This window comes from Camponotus floridanus, unplaced genomic scaffold (assembly GCF_003227725.1).
Source record: "Camponotus floridanus strain SB8 unplaced genomic scaffold, Cflo_v7.5 scaffold113, whole genome shotgun sequence".
In the NCBI taxonomy this organism is placed as follows: domain Eukaryota; kingdom Metazoa; phylum Arthropoda; class Insecta; order Hymenoptera; family Formicidae; genus Camponotus; species Camponotus floridanus.
In genome coordinates this window covers 340,995-362,281 of record NW_020229230.1, presented here as the reverse complement: position 1 = coordinate 362,281, position 21,287 = coordinate 340,995, and the positions used below count along the sequence as shown (strand labels likewise).

Below are 21,287 nucleotides of genomic sequence, written 5' to 3'. Positions count from 1 at the left end.
GGAATATACGACTCGTATAACGTAAAATTGCAATGAAACCCATCGAACCGAAGACAGTCGCGGTATCGATCCTCATTCGAGACAGCGCATCGAGTCGCCTCGCCCCGTCTCTCTCTCCGCGCTCCCCCTCGTCCTCACCACGCCGCAACGCGCCATGCCATGACAATGCCGGTACGTTATCGTCCTCCTGATAACGCGCCGGAGTTATGTAAAATAAAAATAGGAGATGCGACACGTGCGTGGCCGCGAAATTTTCCGTCACGATATCGGGAAATGTTAAGTGAGCCGCCGGGTCAGGCCTGCATCGCGATCCCTGGCCTTGGCCGGAGGTTCAAACGGCAAGGATGTCGGTGTCGCGGAATCGCGGAGCGCGCATTCGCCGCGCGGCCCGTGCTCCCATTGGCCGCCGCCACATGGTCTGATGTCAGACCACGACCACAGGGACGGTCCAATTCAATAATAAGATGCTGGTGGGCTTAGGTTTGTGCCAGTACTGTGTCTGATCGCACGACGGTTTCGTTGCTTTACCAGGGAGCAAGAGCCACTCGCCCTCTGCGAGACGAGGGAGTGTGAATCACACGAGATCACGCGAGGAAGCGACACCCGCGGTGATTCAAAAGACCCAAAAAGACGGGACGCGACGCACGGTACGAGTACACACCCTGAATAACTCAGATAGCAAAATCGGATAGAGAACGTTTTGCAATTTATGTGCTGCATACTATGTCAGCAGAATGCTGTCAATATTCTAGCAAAATATGCCGTTTCAGTTAATGTTTTCAGAAACACAGCAAAAGTTGAGCATAACGTGCGTTACGATGTAATGATAGAAATGCAGCAGAAATAAAGCAGAGTTTACCAGCATAAATAGAACAATTCAATGCTGGAATAATGTGTCGGCAGAATGCATACTGAGAGTACGCATAATCTGTTGTCACAGTGTAATAGCAAAATCTCATCAGAAATATCAAACTTGTGCAAGCACGCTATGACAGCAGAAACACAACAGCAATGCAGCTCTGCTGTCATACGATGACATTTAATTTTTTAAATAAAGGATCTGTGCGACGCAATTTGACAACAGATTGTCGGCAGAAATCGAGCAGGATCTGCGCATAATCTTTGATAGCAGATTGATGGCAGAAACGGAACAGAATTTGCATGATTCGATAGTTCCTTCACTTACCGCTACGTGAGCTGTTCTTTCTCGTAATTGAATTTCTGTCAGAAATATAATATAAAGAATATAATATAATAATAAATAAAATAAATAATAAAATAATATAATAAAAGAAATATAATATAAAATATAATATAAATATAACATATTACATATATGTCATTTTCTAAGAAAATTCTAATTAACTTGCCGATAATATTGTTATTTAGCATCTGTAATAATCCATTTTGTTGCATTTATATAACATTAATAAAAATAAGCGCAAATCTTGTAAAGTTTCTGCTGTCAATTTGTCATCAGGTTGCATGCGCAGATTCTGCTCGGTTTCTGCTGACAATCTAACATCAAATTGCACACGCAGATCCTGCTCGATTTCTGCTGTCATATCATGACAGGCACACTGTGCTTCATTTTTGCTGCATTTCTGCCATCATATCATATTGGCATATCGTGTTGGGAAAAAAGAAACTTAATGAGGACACAGCTGAGCGATATCTGCTGCAAATTCATGATTGAATCTGCTGTTATACTGCTGGCATACTGCTAGCATTTTGCTATCTGTGAAGGTATCGAGTTGCAGTTCCTCTCTTTGACTCTCCGCTCTGCGGGACTCTATTCATTTCTCTTCGAGATTATACATGTTTACGGGAGGAACGCGAGTCAGGTGAATCCGGACGATCGATATAAGGGGTGATGCGAATATAATCGTCTTCCGAAGTTAGGTTTCGAGACGTCCTTTCCGGTCCTTCGGAAATCTTTACGAGCGTCTTCGAGTCATTTGGCCGTATTTTTCTCGAGGAGAAAATTTCTCTTCGTTTCCCAAGACGGCACAGACCACTGTTGTTACATTGGGGGAATATACATTGTTTGTGCTGTGTGGGTCGGAATTCTAACCCGAAAAAGCACGTTACCGGCACGAGGCGTATCGTATATTTCAAGGAAAAGCTTTCGATTAATTGGAAAAGCAATGACATTGATAAGAATTAAGAAACGGAGCAATTGTTCGTACATTCCAATTGGAAATTGGTTGTATGTCGAATGAATAATGTATGTTCTACAAGATATATTTCTTACCAGAAATATGCAAATAAAGTGCATTAAGGATCTTTTGTATCTATTTTCAAAATATTAGGAATTTCATGAAAATTGTACAGAATGTCCTTACATATGTTTAGAATCTTCCGTACAATTTTTAAATCGATTCACTAAAGCGTTTACAAGTTATAAAGATTTTAATTTGCACCGAATTAACATGTGTTCTTATTAGAAACGTATAATCACGTCGATTCAACTGACAAAAACATATGGAAATAATATTTAGAATTTGTTTAAAATTTGCAAAAGTTTAGATACAAAGGAAATATTTGGTCAAATAATATTATACAAGTACTAACTGATTAAAAGATATTAAATATACTTTGATGAAGCCATGTATCTGTCACAAACCGAAATTCTCTGCCAAAAGTGAATCATTTCGATTAACAAAATTCGGAATATTTCAGTAAAAACGCAATAAATATTAAAAAATACATTTCTGCACTGTAGCTAAGATTAAATTATAATATTCCACACAATTTCTCAAATACACCAAAAGTGGATATTCAATATTGATTTTCTACTTTTGCTACTTTTTGCTGGGATTGTACAAAACATCCTTAAACGCGACTTATAAACAAAATTGCATCATTAGCCCATTCAGACCCTATGTGCACAATTATGTACAAAAACTTTAAAATCATTTGAAATAGTTATTTTTTAGAATTACTTTCCCTGCGATCTCTCGATAGAAAAAAAAAAAAAAAAAAAAGATATATATATATATCTCGTCGTTTTAAACCCTTAACATCAATAAAAATTAATTCAATAATGTTTTACATTACAGAAAAAATTCAGGTCTAAATGGATTAATGAGCTCTTTATAAGTAAATTTTGATAACCTTTTGTTAAAACAAGATTTCTTGTTTTCGAAAAAATATACGAGATGAAACATGTATATAAATATTTTGAAATATAAAAATTCGTATTCGTTAATTTTCTATGATCAAGCAACGCGGTAGCGTCGCTCCAAGTACATAAAAAACAAGTCCAAGCATTGAGTTCCAAGCATTGAGTTGAGAGTCACTGCTCTCGATGGGGCGCTACCAAGTATCTTATCCGTAATTTCACGTCAAGTAAACTTTCGGTTAAGATATTTAATAAACTAAAGCCGTAATCAAAAATCTAACGACACTTTTATGATAAAATGTGAATATATGCTTTCGATTGCGACCTGTTTGAACAAAATCGGTGCAGTTAATCCTGAGAAATGATGATCGAATATCAGAATTGTGACATTTTTCGTTTTCCTTCATTTCCAGTATCTCACGTACATATGCTCGCACGCACACACGCAAAGCGAATTTGTCTCTCAAGCGGCGTTCACATCGCTGCGTATACGATTATTGCTTCGATATGTACAATGCTTTAAGTGACAAAATCATATGTATGCATGTGCGCACATACGTGTGATATGTATATGTATGTGTACGTACATATGAAAGATAAATTTATTAAAGTATAGTGCGGAATAGTATAACAAGGAATAGAAGTGACACGTTAAGGTTACTTGTTTAAAAAAACAGAAGAGAAGTGACATATTAAAAGTTATTATCAAGCAACGCAGTAGCGTCGCGACGCCGAGTGCATTGATTAGTAAAAACCCAGATTTGTGACACTTAACGAGCGACAAGTGGACTGTGATTGTGAAATTTTTCTCTTTTCTATTTAGATTAGACATAATATATTTTGACATATTATATTAATAAAGAGAATAGACAGTTATCATTTTGTGGAATATATTTGTATAATTAATAATTATATATATATATATATATATATATATATATATATATATATATATATATACAGGATGTCCCTGAGCATGTGCTCATTTGCAAAAAGATAGAGCGCAGTAAATTAAATAAAAAAATCTTATTATATGTAACGATTTTTGTAATAACAATCGAAATATTAATTATTGAAATCGGACGAATGAGAGAAGCGCTCGAGCGCTCGAGCTATAGCACGGCCTACCGTGTCAGACATTGCCTGCCGGCACGCGGCGGGAGGAGGGACAGCGCGCCGCTACCCGTGGTTACCGCTATCGCCATTTTCACGTTTCACTGCATCGCGTCAAGACTCGCATCTCGCGTCTCATTTCTGGCATTGTTTGGCACGCTGTCCCTCCTCCCGCCGCGTGCCGGCAGGCAATGTCTGACACGGTGGGCCGTGCTATAGCTCGAGCGCTCGAGCGCTTCTCTCATTCGTCCGATTTCAATAATTAATATTTCGATTGTTATTACAAAAATCATTACGTATAATAGGATTTCTTTATTTAATTTACTGCGCTCTACCTTTTTACAAATGAGTGAGCACATGCTCAGGGACACCCTGTATATATATACATATATATATATATATATATATATATATATATATATATATATACAGGGTGGGGAAAAAGTATGGAAGCAAACAATTATTTCCGAAACTATTCATTTTTCGACAAAATGTCTTAGACATAATTTTTATGGTATGAAAAGATGTATTATGTGGCATAGACGGCATGGCCTTGAAATGACCCTTATGAGCTGCATACAAATAACGTAAAAAATTTCAAATGGAACTCGTCAGTTTTTGTTACAGATTCTTGTAGCTGATGTCGAAACGTTTACAAAACACTGCATATGAGCCCCATTCCCTTAAAAACACTCCCAGTTACGAAACAATTGTGATAATTCGTATCGACGAAATTGAAAATAGACAGCGTACGTGTGATTACATGAATGTGCGACTGAACGTCATTATGAGAGATCAGTACAACAGTAGCGATTACTGCAACAAGTGGAGAATAACCCGCTTCGATCATTTCTGCCGATACGAAAGACACACGAAGTTCGTAGAATCAGTTAAGGCGTACATCGAACCGTACTCAAGGAAAGAAATTGCGTGATTCATCCAACCAGTTAAGGTAAGATAAGTGCGATTCATCCAACCAGTTAAGGTAAGATAAGTGCGATTCATCCAACCAGTTAAGGTAAGATAAGTGCGATTCATCCAACCAGTTAAGGTAAGATAAGTGCGATTCATCCAACCAGTTAAGGTAAGATAAGTGCGATTCATCCAACCAGTTAAGACAAGATAAGTGCGATTCATCCAACCAGTTAAGGTAAGATAAGTGCGATTCATCCAATCAGTTAAGGCAAGATAAGTGCGATTCATCCAACCAATTAAGGTAAGATAAGTGCGATTCATCCAACCAGTTAAGGTAAGATAAGTGCGTCACTGAAACTGAACGTCATGATGCGAAATCAGTAAGCAATGTCAATGTGCATACAAATTGTTTGTATCACAATTGTTTCGTAACTGGGAGTGTTTTTAAGGGAATGGGGCTCATATGCAGTGTTTTGTAAACATTTCGACATCAGCTACAAGAATCTGTAACAAAAACTGACAAGTTCCATTTGAAATTTCTTACGTTATTTGTATGCAGCTCGTAAGGGTCATTTCAAGGTCATGCCGTCTATGCCACATAATACATCTTTTCATACCATAAAAATTATGTCTAAGACATTTTGTCGAAAAATGAATAGTTTCGGAAATAATTGTTTGCTTCCTTTTTCCCCACCCTGTATATAGGTATAATTATAAATTATACAAATATATTCCACAAAATACATATATATATATATTGCGACGCTTTTTCAATTCAAATTTTATTCTCGCGGGGGAGCGGAAGCGCCGTCAAAAACACAAGGGTTTCATATACTCGCTATCGGTGGGACGGGGATGGAGGGTGTCCACGCGCGAGCCGCGGCGGAGCGAAGGCCGTCTCGTTACCTCAGAACTGGGCGCCAGGTACGGTCTCTCACGTACCAGTTTTCTCAAATTCTTCGAAAAGCGCGAAAGAATACGACAGCCCGCTTCGCCACGGGCTGGCTAGCTCGCCTAACGGTAGAGGGGCGGGGTTTGCAAGAAAAAGTCAATTGATTGCGCGAGCTTACTAAATTAACAGACAAAGACGAACACAGAAATTACGGACGATCGCCAGTCCAATAAAGAACGCGAGATATAATAAATAAGAAAATAACAGATTTATTGAGAAAGTAAATAATAAGAAAAGTGATTAACAAAAAGAAGTAAAAATCGATACAGATTGGAAACCGAAATAACGTACGAGACATGAACGGACAATAATTCTCGAAACGCTAGACAAACGCGCGATATTCTAAGTCGGCCTAACAAAGAACGTCTGTTACGGAGGCTCCCTAAAGTCGAAGCTCCTGAGAACAATAATTGATATAACTGAATTTGATAATTCGAATCCTCAATAACGGTCGTACCATACGCGAGAGAGAGAGAGATAATACCAGCCTATAATTCGCAGCTTCGACAGCTTCGCGGAGATCTTACTAATTAGCTGCGTATCTCGCAATTTCCTCCGAGCGTACTCGAAGTCGACAACCCAGAAATAAGATAGCCGATCAGCTACGCCATAAGCGAGAAGATCTTAGTTTCGCGAGGAGAGATCTCGCATACGATGGGCGGACGATACCGGCGAAGGTCGATAGCCGGCGGCGGTCGAAGATTCTTCCGCCTTTTTCTGCGACGCTCGTGACCTAATATTTCTGGCAATCGGGGCGATGCGACAAGGTCGTGTCACACCCCCGATGCCTTCGACAGCGTGAGAATTAATTCTCTTCTCGTCTCAAGGAAATAAGGAAGGCCGGGCGACAGTCCCGCACCGTGCCTCCTTCGATAGCCGCAGTAATCGCCAGGAATTTCCTGACCTCCGATATCAAGACTTAGAATAGTGCGATATCCGCACACCGCGACGATTTCGAGGAATTGCGTTCCTTCTTTCGAGACGAATAACTCACACGCACACAATGGACGCGACAATAATACGCAGCCTTCGCGCAGTATTCACGAATGACGATGATAATACACGAAGAAGCATTAATCACGACCAATTACCTTCCACAGACTCGCTCTGAGACATATTTCAGGTGCGAGACGCGGCTTCGACAACCACACGACAGCCCGTGCGAACTACGCATTTCTCGCGATTTACGACGCACGCGGTCGATACCCAAGGGTCGGATGCTACGCGTATTACGCACCCTGATACCCGGAGAGAAACGAGAATTACCCTACGATACGCACTTCCGTCGCCAGTGTCCGCGCTTCTTCGGTCGCTTGTCTCCGGTCGCCCGAAATACACCAAAATCGACCGACTCGGCAGAAAGCTCGAGCGGTCGCGATAAACCGTAATGGCCGGCGAGCGGACACGATCACGCTCGCGGAGTACAATAATTCGTGGGCAACCTCACCGATGGAGTCTTTTCCCGGCTGCGGGGATGATCCTCGGTCTCGTCCTCCAAGTTCTTTTCCGTCTCGAGAGCACACAAAAATAGTTCGCGACTAGCTTAGGCGAGCGGCTGCGACAAAGTGATCCCTGGATCTCGCGATCCAGGGTCGATAGCGGGGTCGCTGGCCGCGCAGGGGGATGCGCGGACCCCCGGCCAATTAGCGGCCGACACGCGCGAGGTCCTGGCGCCTCGCGCGCCACGCGAGGCATGTTCGCGCCCCGCGCGAAATAGCGCCAAACTTGAATGTGGCCGCGGGCCCTTCTATGGCCCGGGTGAGGTCCTTCCCGGACTTATCCTCTCCAGGAGGATGGCTGTCGCAGCGGCTGTCATTTCCGGCTGTCGGGGGGGGGGGAGGCTATGCCGCTTTCACCTGTCCGGACCCACGATGCCGGGCTTTCCGGGACTGGATCCTCCGCTCTCAGGAATGTCCTTTGGCTGTCATTCTTCGCTGTCGTGGGGAGGTGATGTCGTTCTCCCCCGGTCTTCGGTGTTCGGTGGTGAGGCGCCTCAGACTCGACTCGATACAAAGTAAAAAGATAGTGGAAAAAAAAATTAATAATATACGCTATACAACACGGAGTCACTCGTCTCTCCGGGGAGCGCGATAGTTCTCTCTCTCTCTTGACCCTTGACGCGGCCACTCGGCCCGCGCCCCGTCAAGATTGCCGGGGCGGATGTACGCGACGTGACGGCCACGTCACAATATATATATATATATACATATATATATATATATACATATATATATATATACATATATATATATATATATATATACATATACATATATATATATATATATATATATATATATATATATATGTATGTGTGTGTGTGTAGAAATTTACATATTTGACTGCGTAATCATAATTATAGTTACATTGACATTTATTACATTTGCCTATCTACAAGCCTATCTAGACACAAATATAGTCACACAGAAATATTTCCTATATCTATAATAATAATAATTATATATATACACATATATATATATATATATATATATATATATATATACAGGGTGACCCATTTTAACTTAGGCAGCCAAATAACTCGAAAAATAAGCACACTACGAAAAAATGGTTAGAATCAAAATTTCGTCATTTCGAGGGGGACGTACAATGACGTTAAAATCAGCCCCTCCACCCCTCCCCCTGGGCGGTGAGGGGAGGCAAGTTTGAAATCTTAAATGGAATCCCCTATTTTTCATTGCATATTCTTGTAGCTTATCTCGAGAGCTTTCCAAAACACTATAATTAAGTATCTTTTTATTAAGTACTTTTTGAGTTATAAGGCTTGAAATAATTTCTTAATTTTACATAAACCATAAAATATCTAGTAAACTATTCATTTTTCGATTATCTTACCTTCATACTTTTATGTACAAAATAATGAGAGGAATCAATTAGTGTAAAGAAAACACATAGTTGTTTCTAAGAAAAATATGTAATTTGCAATTAACAATTCCATATTTTTTCTTAAAAACAACTGTATGTTTTCTTTACACCAATTGATTCCTCTCATTATTTTGTACATAAAAGTATAAAGGTAAAATAATCGAAAAATGAATGGTTTACTAGATATTTTATGGTTTATGTAAAATTAAGAAATTATTTTAAGCCTTATAAATCAAAAAGTACTTAATAAAAAGGTACTTAATTATAGTGTTTTGGAAAGCTCTCGAGATAAGCTACAAGAATATACAATGAAAAATAGGGGATTCCATTTAAGATTTCAAACTTGCCCCCCCTCACCGCCCAGAGGGAGGGGTGGGGGAGCTGATTTTAACGTCATTGTACGTCCCCCTCGAAATGACGAAATTTTGATTCTAACCATTTTTTCGTAGTGTGCTTATTTTTCGAGTTATTTGGCTGCCTAAGTTAAAATGGGTCACCCTGTATATATATGTGTGTGTGTGTAAAAATTTACATATTTGACTGCGCAACCATAATTACAGTTACATAGACATTTGTTACATTTGCCTGTGTAGACACAAATATAAATACGCAGAAATATTACTTACATGTATAATGATAATTATGTGTGTGTGTGGGGGGGGGGTGTAGAAATATATAGAAATTTTCATATTTGACTGCACAACTATAATTTTACTTACATAGACATTTATTACATTTGCCTGCATAGACATAAATATAGTTACGCAGAAATATTCCCTATATAATTATATATAATTATTTATTATATATATATAATTAAACATGTAGGCAATATTTCATAACTATATTTGCATAACTATATTTGTGTCTAGGCAGGCGAATGTAATAAATGTCTATGTAATTATAATTATAGTTGCGCAGTCAAATATGTAAATTTCTACACACACACACTATATATATATATATATATATATATATATATATATATATATATATATACAGGGTGTCTGTCAATTTTCGACCTTAACAAAATAAAGAAGTAGATTGGCTCAAATTAAGAAGGAATGATCTGTATTGTTTTGGGATTGTCGCAATAATTAACGAAATATTAAATAAAGAAGATCGATCCAATTTGCGTGAGTAGAAGCGCGCGGAGACGAGAGTCGTCCCACTGTAATCCGATACTACATGCGCGGCGAAGCGATGGGCAGGTCGCTTTCCGAGACATGATGGTAGTTTGCGATATATCGCAATACCGCGCCGAAAAATGACCCGTCCTTTTAGTGGCGAGAAAATGATGCGCTATCATTTCCACACCACCTTGCAGTAGATAGCATGGTGCGCTTTTTTTATAGTGGTTTCCCCCATAGGCCTATTTCACTCTCAATTTGAAAATTATTCAAAATGCCATTACTATACGCTGAATATATCGTAAATATAAAAAATTAATGGTGACAGTACCTTTACAAAAATTGATCCGTGGTTGAAAATCCCTCGATAAAAAGTATTGCACATGTTGATAATGATACGATGATAAAATGCTTCAAGAATCCTTTCTTCATCTCGTACACGAAAGCGCACTGCTGGACTGGTTATCCCGATGTTATATACGACACCCAGTTTCACATAATTTATTGCACAACACGTAAAATTGTACGACCACTTGGTTTTCGTGCCCGAGAATTAGCGGAATAAAACGGGCTCCCGGTGACACCAAAGATCAGATCCTTCCGATCCTCTCGAGCAAAAACTAGTTCGAAGGCAAGCTTACGCATAAAAGAGAAAACTCCGAAGCGTTTAACACGAGCCGAAGGTAGTGCGAACGCTGCCTCAGTCGATCGATATCGGCGCTCAATATCGCTCCCTCTCTCTCTCTCTCCAAAATCCAAATTAAGGCATCGTACCACGTCACGAGGACCTGAGCCGCTTCCGACGCTCGCTAGCGTCGCGACGCCTTCCGAAAAACCAAAATCCATCCAGGGAAGCTAATTTCGTAAATTAAATCCCGATAAGTTAAAGCCGAACAACTGAAATACGGGTACCGCGATAAGAACCGGCAAAAGAAGCGCGACAAAAACCACGCCGCCGAGCGCCGAAAGGAACGCGCCCTTTAAACCGGTGCATTGTAAAAATGACGATTCTCCGTATTAAAACTAAATTCGCGGATTATTTACTCGATAATATCCGCCGAACCAAGCGCAATTATAACCCGCGACTCCGCTGGAAAGCAAAAGCAACGTGCGAATCTAGGATCCCACGCTCGGTGCAATCGATACATCGATTGCCGGCCGCGCGCCTCATCTTCCTCGCGCCACGCGAAACACGCACGCACACACACACACACAATCATCCGTGCCGTCCGATTTATACGTACACACACCCACACACACCACCCACCCACCCACCCACACCCACACACCCATCCACACACCCACACACACCCACCCACCCACCCACCCACACACACACACACACACACACACACACACACACACACACACACACACACACACACACACCACCCACCCACCCACCCACCCACACCCACACACCCATCCACACACCCACACACACCCACCCACCCACACCCACCCACCCACACACACACACACACACACACACACACACACACACACACACACACACAATCATCCGTGCCGTCCGATTTATACGTACACACACCCACACACACCACCCACCCACCCACCCACACCCACACACCCATCCACACACCCACACACACCCACCCACCCACCCACCCACACCCACACACCCATCCACACACCCACACACACCCACCCACCCACACCCACCCACCCCACCCACCCACCCACACACACACACACACCACACACACACACACACACACACACCACACACACACCACACCACACACACACCCACACACCACACCACACACACACACACACACACCACACACACACACACACACACACACACACACACACACACCACACACCACACACACACACACACACACACACACACCCACCCACACACCACACACCCCACACACACACACACCCACACACCACACCCACACACACACACACCACACACCCACACCCACACACCCACACCACACACACCCACACACACACACACACACCACACACACACACACACACACACACACACACACACACATGTATATACCATACATTAAAATAAAATACATTTTACAAACACACACAGAGCAATTCTTTCTCCTGGAACCGACGGCTATCCGTACTGCGATCCGCAGCGACGTTACAGACTTACGTTTAACCGGCAAATCGCGATAAATTTTTACCAAGAAACATTCATCTTTGCGATAATGCGTGTACCTTCTTATCGCGGAATTAACTTAACGTCAACGTTAGACGAGCTACGCACTTTTAAACGCTGACTTTAAAAAAAGACACGCGTCAAAAAAAAGAAGGATGATGTAAAAGTATAATTATAAGAAAAATTATATTGAAATAAATTATCGAGCGGTTGATGAAAATCAATGAATTACGCAAACACGTGACGTTTTCCTGCTGAAACTGTATCGTGCCGATAATAAAATATTTTCTCCATCATGCGACCAATGTGAGAAATTTCGTACTCGTCATTAATATTTTATCGTGTATTGCGATATCACGATTTTTCGAAATAGCACGTTTGAGATGATAGCTGAATATTTGTCAATTTTTTTTTCTTTATTCCCATGTGAAACGGTATTGAGATAAGATCGTAAAATGAATATATATCTTACGAGATATTTTATATCTCATCTTTCTGACATATTTAATTATTTTTTTATAAGACACGTATAAAGTATCTTATAAAGCATATTCTTACTATTTGAGGGAAATAATTTTTTATTTCCTTTATATACGTGCCGGAAATATCTCATAAGGTATCTCTGTGATGTACACAGTGAGACATTTAATTTTGCACTCTATATGTTATATGTAATAATTTTTCATACATCACATATAAATAATTTATAAGTTATATTCATGGTATGTTAATTAGATACATCACTCATATAATATATATTATATATTTGAAAGTAAAATAGGCAATTTGCATTATCGCAATAACATTTTGTATTAATTGGTACATTAATTTGTTTTCCTCTGCAACACCTGAGATATTTTAGGAACACTCGAGACTTGAGTGGAATATAAAATGTTTCGCAAATTTTCAAACACGCAGATAAAGAAAATTGGTAATTTAAGGATACGGGCCATTTGTTGATGTTATGCATCTTTATTCAGAAAAAGAAAAATAAAATGAGAAATATTGAGAAAAGGAAAAAATGATATCTACGCTCGAACAATCATTGCAAAATTAGTTTATCTAAGTGAAACTACTCAATTGAGATTACTCAAATTTTACTCATTAACTATGTTATATGCCAATTGAAGGTAATTGCTTATGGACCGAATGTATACAAAGAGACTGGTGGACGAAGAACCAGTGTGAGTTCAGATATCGATGTGCTAAAAACGCGTAAATCATCTCTTTGTTTATTCGTGAGAATGGGATTTGCGACGATTGACATGATACAAAGTTCTTTGTGCCTCTAACGTCGTCGAGATCACATCGGTTGTAGTCTCTTTGTTTTTAGATAGATCAATCGGAATTATCAGGAATCCTCCTGATTTGCTTACCAAGATCTGTTCAAAAGAGAGCAAAATATTTTTATCAAACATAATATTTTTATATGTATTTTAAAAAAAAATGTGGACGACATTGAAAAGTTTCTATTGTGTAAATATACAGGGTGTTTCAGACCATCCGTACCACCCATTTAAAAATTAGAGAAGTGGTTATTTCAAAACAAGTAAAAACATTTTCTTTATAAATCGGGTGCGCTCTATCGAATGGTGATATTTTCAACTTCTGCTTCCAGTCGGAAATAGGCGATTCAGACCGGAAGTGCATTTTTTTAAATGGAACTCCCTATTTTTCATTTTATATTCTTGTAGCTTACCTCGAGAGCTTTCCAAAACACTATAATAAATTATTTTTGCATGAAGTACTTTTCGAGTTATGAACCTGGAAATCATTTCTTAATTTTACATAAACCATAAAATATCTTGTAAAATATTCATTTTTCAATTATTTCACCTTAATACTTTTATGTACAAAATAATGAGAGAAGTCAATGGTGTAAAGAAAACACATAGTTATTTTTAAGAAAAAATATGTAATTGTTAATTGCAAATTACATACTTTTTCTTCGAAACAACTATGTGTTTTCTTTACACCAATTGATTTCTCTCATTATTTTGTACATAAAAGTATTAAGATAAGGTAATCAAAAAATGAATATTTTGCAAGATGTTTTATTGTTAATATAAAATTAAGAAATGATTTCAAGCCTCATAACTCGAAAAGTAATCAATGAAAAAATACTTTGTTATAGTGTTTTGAAAAGCTCTCGAGGTAAGCTCCAAGAATATGAAATGAAAAATTGGGGGTTCCAATTAAAAAAATGCACTTCCGGTCTGAACGGCCTATTTCCGGCCGGAACCAAAAGTTGAAAATATCATCATTCGATAGAGCGCACTCGATTTATAAAGAAAATGTTTTTATTTTTTTGAAATAACCACTTCTCTAGTTTTTAAATGGGTGATATGATACGGGTGATCTGAAACACCCTGTATTTCCTCTTCATGGCTCGTGTAACTCTTGAAGAGACAAAAAGCGAAGAGGGATTTTAATCAATTCTATTCTAATTTACGGGTAACGATTTTAAGGACGTCGGAGAAGATTCTACGCAAAGGACTTCAAGACTTCAATGTCTGCACAGTTTGAAAGTATCAACAGCCCGATGACGCGGGAGCCGGTGGTCCCGAATGGAGTCCCATACTCCATCGATAATGACACCGTCATTACGGGCATTTCGGGTAATTATTGGTGCGATTGATCGGATCGTTATCAGAGCGTAACGCATCGACGATATTATTTCAGGTCGTTTACCTGAGTCGGCAAACATCGAGGAGTTTAAGGAGAATCTCTTGAAGGAAATGGATATGGTTACCGATGACGAGCGACGTTGGGCGGCAGGCATTTACGGATTACCGCGAAGATCCGCCAAGATCAAGGATCTCGCTTCGTTCGATGCCTTCTTCTTCGGGATACATCCCAAACAGGCGCATGTGATGGATCCGCAGCTTCGTATGCTGTTAGAAAGTACGTACGAGGCGATAGTCGATGCTGGCATCAATTCTTCTACCGTGAGAGGATTCCGCACTGGTGTCTTCATCGGCGTCTCCTACTCCGAATCGGACGAATTTTGGACGAAAGACCCGAAGCAAATTAACGGTTTGTATATTTTGAAAGTCGGTTTCGAATCTTGTACAAAATCTTATCAGTCTTATCTCGAAAGCTTATAAAAAAATTAAGACTATTTATACTCACAAAAAAAAAATAAATGTCAAATCAAAACTTACTCTCTAAAAGTGAATCAGTATTATCACTGAAAAACAGTAAATAATCACTGATTATAACAGTTAAGTATAGCACTGTAAATCAGTATATTTTATTGAAAGAATCAGTTAATAATTTTAAGAATCAGTTAATAATTTCAATCAGTAATATGTATTTCTCAATATCAGTAATATTTCTTTCGTTATTGTCAGTAATGTTAAACTACAGTTCATTTCTCTATCTATTTCATATAAAATTAAAAATTTTATTTATATTTACTAACTATTTATTATATTAAAAATTTTATTTTATTTATTTTATTACATGCACATTGAACTTGCTATTTTAAGTAGATAACGAACGAATAATTTTCATTAAGTCGCCAGACATTTATTTGTACAATTAATAAGATCGATTTAATATTTGAAATTAAATCGAAGTAATATTTTTAATTTTATCTATCGCTCTTTGCAAACTTTATATAATTCTTATGACTAAATACGAGAGAAATAGTGATCGTAGAGGTAAACGAACGAACTAGCGATTACTGGATTTACGGTGAATTTTATTTTAACTGACCATAATCAGTGAGATATAAGATAAAATAACAAAAAAATAAGCGTTTCCACTGAAAATCAGTAAAATACTCACTGATTCTCAGTGAAATCTTATTTTACTGTTTAAATTAGTGATATTTTCACTGATTCACTTTTAGAAAGTATATACTTGAATTAACGCGTTCATTGTTTCGTATATACGCAACAATTTATAATCTTCTTGGAGGAATTTAATAATTTTAAATTTCAACAATATTATAGCCTTATTTTAATATTGTAATTGTCACCCCAAGAATACATAATTATTTAATTCTACTTTAAGAAAATTATAATCCTTAAAAATATTATTTTCTATCTAACATTGTTTCTTTTGCAATCAAGAAAATTAAATCTTAAATCATAAGAATTTTTCTTGATAAAAAATAAACGTCAAATCAAAACTTATATAGTTAAAGTAACGTATTCATCGTTTTGTATATACGCAACAATTTATAATCTTCTTGGAGGAATTTAATAATTTTAAATTTCAACAATATTATAGCCTTATTTTAATATTGTAATTGTCACCCCAAGAATACATAATTATTTAATTCTACTTTAAGAAAATTATAATCCTTAAAAATATTATTTCCTATCTAACATTGTTTCTTTTACAATCAAGAAAATTAAATCTTAAATCATAAGAATTTTTCTTGATAAAAAATAAGCGTCAAATCAAAACTTATATAGTTAAAGTAACGTATTCATCGTTTTGTATATACGCAACAATTTATAATCTTCTTAGGAGAATTTAATAATTTTAAATTTCAACAATATTATAGTTTTATTTTAATATTGTAATTGTCACCTCAAGAATATATAATTACTTAATTCTACTTTAAGAAAATTATCCTTAATTTAAAATCCTTGATTTAAAAATATCATTTTCTATCTAACATTATCTCATTTCTATTCAAGAAAATCAAATCTTAAATCATAAGAATATATTTTTCTTGATTGAATTATATAAAATGGCTTCATTCAAGTAATCAATTATTCAAGGAATTATATTTTTGTTTAATTAACGCAATATAATCTCATTTCAAAATTTCCATATTAAAACTAAATATATTTTCAAAACAAGAATGTTCTATTTTCTACTCCTGGACAAAATTAACACATAATTTTTTTTCACTTTTCCTTTAAAATTTTTCGTCAAAATTTAAATGTCACCTTTAAAAGAAAAAGTGAAACAAAAATTATGCGTTAATCTTCCGTCCAGGAGTATATTTACTGGAGATAAATTGAGAAATTTGCATTGATTTGCAGGATATGGATTGATCTGATGTTCCAGTGCGATGTTAGCCAACAGAATTTCTTTCGCGTTTGACTTCTCTGGACCCAGTTACGCAATAGATACAGGTTGTTCCTCGGCCATGTTTGGCATGCATCAGGCAGTCGCAGCGATGCGCGCCGGCGAGTGCGACGCCGCGATCATCGGTGGAATAAATCTGCTGCTGAAGCCAGCGAACGCGCTTCAATTCCATAAATTAAGTATGTTATCGCAGGACGGCATGTGTAAAGCATTCGACGCCACGGGCATGGGATACGTAAGAGCCGAGGCAGTAGTGGTGATATACTTACAGAAAGCGAAGTACGCGCGTCGAGTGTACGCCACGGTGCTCCACACGAAAACGAACACCGATGGTTATAAATCGCAGGATATCACTTACCCGAACGGTGAAATGCAGAATAAATTAATGCGCGAGGTGTACAATGAGGCAGGGATTAATCCTGCAGACGTGGTTTATGTGGAGGCTCACGGTACTGGTACCAAAGTGGGCGACTCGGAAGAAATCAACTCCGTTGACAAGCTGTTCTGCAAAGACAGGAAAACGCCCCTGCTGCTTGGCTCTGTCAAGAGTAACATGGGACACGCGGAATCCGCCAGCGGGGTCTGCTCGATCGCCAAAGTGTTGATCGCAATGGAGGAGGGCGTGATTCCCGCCAACTTACACTTTAACACCCCGAATCCGGATATCCCTGGCTTGAAGGAAGGACGCATTCGAGTAGTCGACAAGGCCATGCCGTGGAACGGCGGTATCGTGGGCATCAGTTCCTTCGGATTTGGTGGCGCGAACGCGCATATTGTTCTTCGTAGTAACCCGAAGCCGAAGTTATCCCCAGTGCCGGACACTACTGACCAGCTGCCCAAACTCGTCGCCGTGTCGGGTCGCACGGAGGAGGCCGTGCAGACATTGCTGGAGAAAGCGAAAGAGCATCGGAAGGATGACGAATTTCTCTCGTTGCTACATGCCATACACAATAACGATGTACCAGGTCACAAGATTCGCGGCTACGAGATCCTGAGTGTCGATTATACCCGCGAAATAAATCAAGTAGCCAACCCAAATAACGAGAAACGTCCTATCTGGTTTGTATTTTCCGGCATGGGCGCCCAATGGCCGGGCATGGGCCGCGAGCTGCTCAACATCGAGGTTTTCCAACGTAGCTTGCGACGATCCGCGGAAGCGCTGAAGCCCCACGGCATCGATCTCATGAATATCATCATGAACTCTACCGACGAAACGTACGAGAACGTGATAGATTCCTTCGTGTCGCTCGCGGCTATGCAAGTCGCTCTCGTCGATGTCCTCGCGTCGATAGGCATACATCCGGACGGTATAGTTGGACACTCGGTCGGGGAATTGGGTTGCGCCTATGCCGATGGCGCGTTTACCCCGGAGCAGACTGTCGTAGCAGCCTATTGCAGAGGCAAATCGATTGTAGACTCCAAGCTGGTGCCGGGAGCCATGGCGGCGGTTGGCTTAAGTTGGGAGGATGCTAAAAAGTTGTGCCCGTCTGACATCAGTCCGGCTTGTCATAATTCCGCGGATTCAATCACCATTTCCGGTCCACCCGAGTCTCTCGACAAATTCCTGAAGGAGTTAAAGAGCAAGGATATCTTTGCCAAGAAAGTCAATAGCTCCGGTGTCGCATTCCACAGCAAATACATCGCCGCGGCTGGAAGCAAACTGCGCGCTTCCCTCGACAAGATCATACTAAACCCAAAGCAGAGATCAGCTAGATGGATCTCGAGCTCCATACCCGAGGCCGCGTGGGGCAGCCCGCTCGCACAGCTCAGCTCGTCTGCATATCACGTCAACAATTTGCTGTCGCCCGTCCTCTTCCAGGAAGCAATCGCGCATATTCCAGACAACGCGATAACGCTCGAGATCGCGCCACACTGCTTGTTACAGGCGATCCTGCGCAGATCGCTGCCACCAACGGTGACCAATATTGGCCTCCACAAGCGGGACCACTCGAATAATCTGGCCTTTCTGCTGTCTAGCATAGGTAAGCTGTATGTGGCAGGTGCACAACCTAATATTTCCAAGCTATATCCACCGGTGAGCTTCCCTGTTGGTCGCGGGACACCCATGATTGGGCCCTTGGTCAAGTGGGATCACTCCGCCACGTGGGAAGTAGCCTCCTTCAAGCAGACGTCGAGCCAATCGGGCGAATGCGTTGTACAAGTGGATCTGTCAAAAGAGACAGATGCTTATTTAGCGGGACACCAGATCGACGGACGGGTCCTCTTTCCAGCCACCGGTTATCTTATGCTTGTGTGGAAGACTTTGGCGAAGCTGCGCAGCACCGACTTCGAATTATTGCCAGTGGTGTTCGAGAACGTGCGCTTTCAGCGCGCCACCATTATGCCGAAGGAGGGAACGGTGAAATTCTCGATAAATATTTTCGAGGGAACGGGCGATTTTGAAATCTGCGAAGCCGGCACCATTGCCGTCAGCGGAAAGATCCGCGCGTCCCAAGCTATCGAAAAGGATCAGCTGAAACTCCCGCCACCGCCATCAGTTCCTGTTGACAAGGAAATTTTACCATTGGATACCAAGGACATTTACAAGGAGCTGAGGCTACGCGGATACGAATATGGTGGTATCTTCCAAGGGATCAAGACCTCTGATAACTATGCCACTATCGGCGAGCTTCGTTGGCTCGACGAATGGGTCTCGTATTTAGATACTATGCTACAGTTTAGCATATTGTCTAATAAGCACAAGCTGCTATATTTACCATCGCGTTTTCAATACGTTGCGATTGACCCGGTTCTTCACAAACGCTTGGTGGACAAGCTACCGCAGGACGGCGGATTGCCGATATATTACTACCAGAATGTTAATATCGTGAAATCAGGTGGCGTCGAACTCAGAGGATTGAAAATTTCCCTGGCCCCTCGACGACAGCAAACTCAAGCTTCTCCTAAACTTGAACGATATATTTTCGTACCCTATGAAAATTCACATAACCTGGTGGAGGATCCAGCAAGGGCTAAATCTCATGCGCTGACTGTACTATTCAACATTATGAACAAGAATATGCCAGCGTTGAAGTACAAGATCTTAGAGATCGCAGGTGAACGAGCCGCAGAAGCTCTCTTGATTCCGTATGCAGTTGATTTCTTTCTTGGTGAAATGAAGCATATCGCGGTAAGTGTAATAGTATCGTAGGAGCAGAACATTTTTCAGAAAATCTTAACAGAGATCAAGAGACACGGTAGTGTCTTGAAATCGAGTCATCATCACTCAGGCGCAAGACACACCGTGTATCTTTACGCGAAAGGCTAAGTTGCAAGTAATGCATATTATCGGTTCTCAATAACCGCTGAATCGATCAAATTGTTATTACATTTAATCAATTGCTTGGGTTCGATTTATATAAGGAAAGTGTCTTTATTTTTGCTCTATGTGCTCTATAAGCAGAAATATAACGATGCAAAGTTTCAATGTGAAACTTTTTAATTAAGAAACGTCACCGTCGTGGTCGTGGCTACATTTTTCACATATTTTCTTGTACGTTTCGCACGTTTGACGATAGAGACGCTGTGTTCTTGTGACGATGAGAGAACTAATTTTACATTTCATTACGCGAATGAAAGAACATTGCAATAATATAAAGTTACATGAAACTAATCATTCAGTCATTAGCAAACATAGATATGAACATAGATTAGAATCGGGACATGAATTTGACTGGTCGAAACCCAATATTTTGCATAGCGAAAAGTATGTTCGAAAGAGAGAGATCGCTGAGATGTTCTTTATCAAGAGATTTAATAATCTAATCAACCTACAGAAAGACACGGATAATTTAAACAACATTTATGACAAAATAATAAAGGTCACGTAGTTTCGTTTTTCCTCTGGTTGTGTTTAGTTTCTTGACGAAGTCTCAAACGGACGCATTAGTTTCTCTCAAATTCAAATCCAGTAAAAAATAACGTTTTTTGTTAATGTGACTTGTGCAGTTTTGCAAG

The 21,287-nt window shown here is 39.7% G+C and overlaps 2 pseudogenes; both read left to right on the top strand.

Annotated features, from left to right (window-relative positions):
• LOC112639776 overlaps positions 1 to 21,287 on the top strand; it is a 48,495-nt pseudogene that overhangs the window by 3,426 nt on the left and 23,782 nt on the right.
• Positions 508 to 21,287, top strand: part of LOC109610243 — a 29,585-nt pseudogene continuing 8,805 nt past the window's right edge.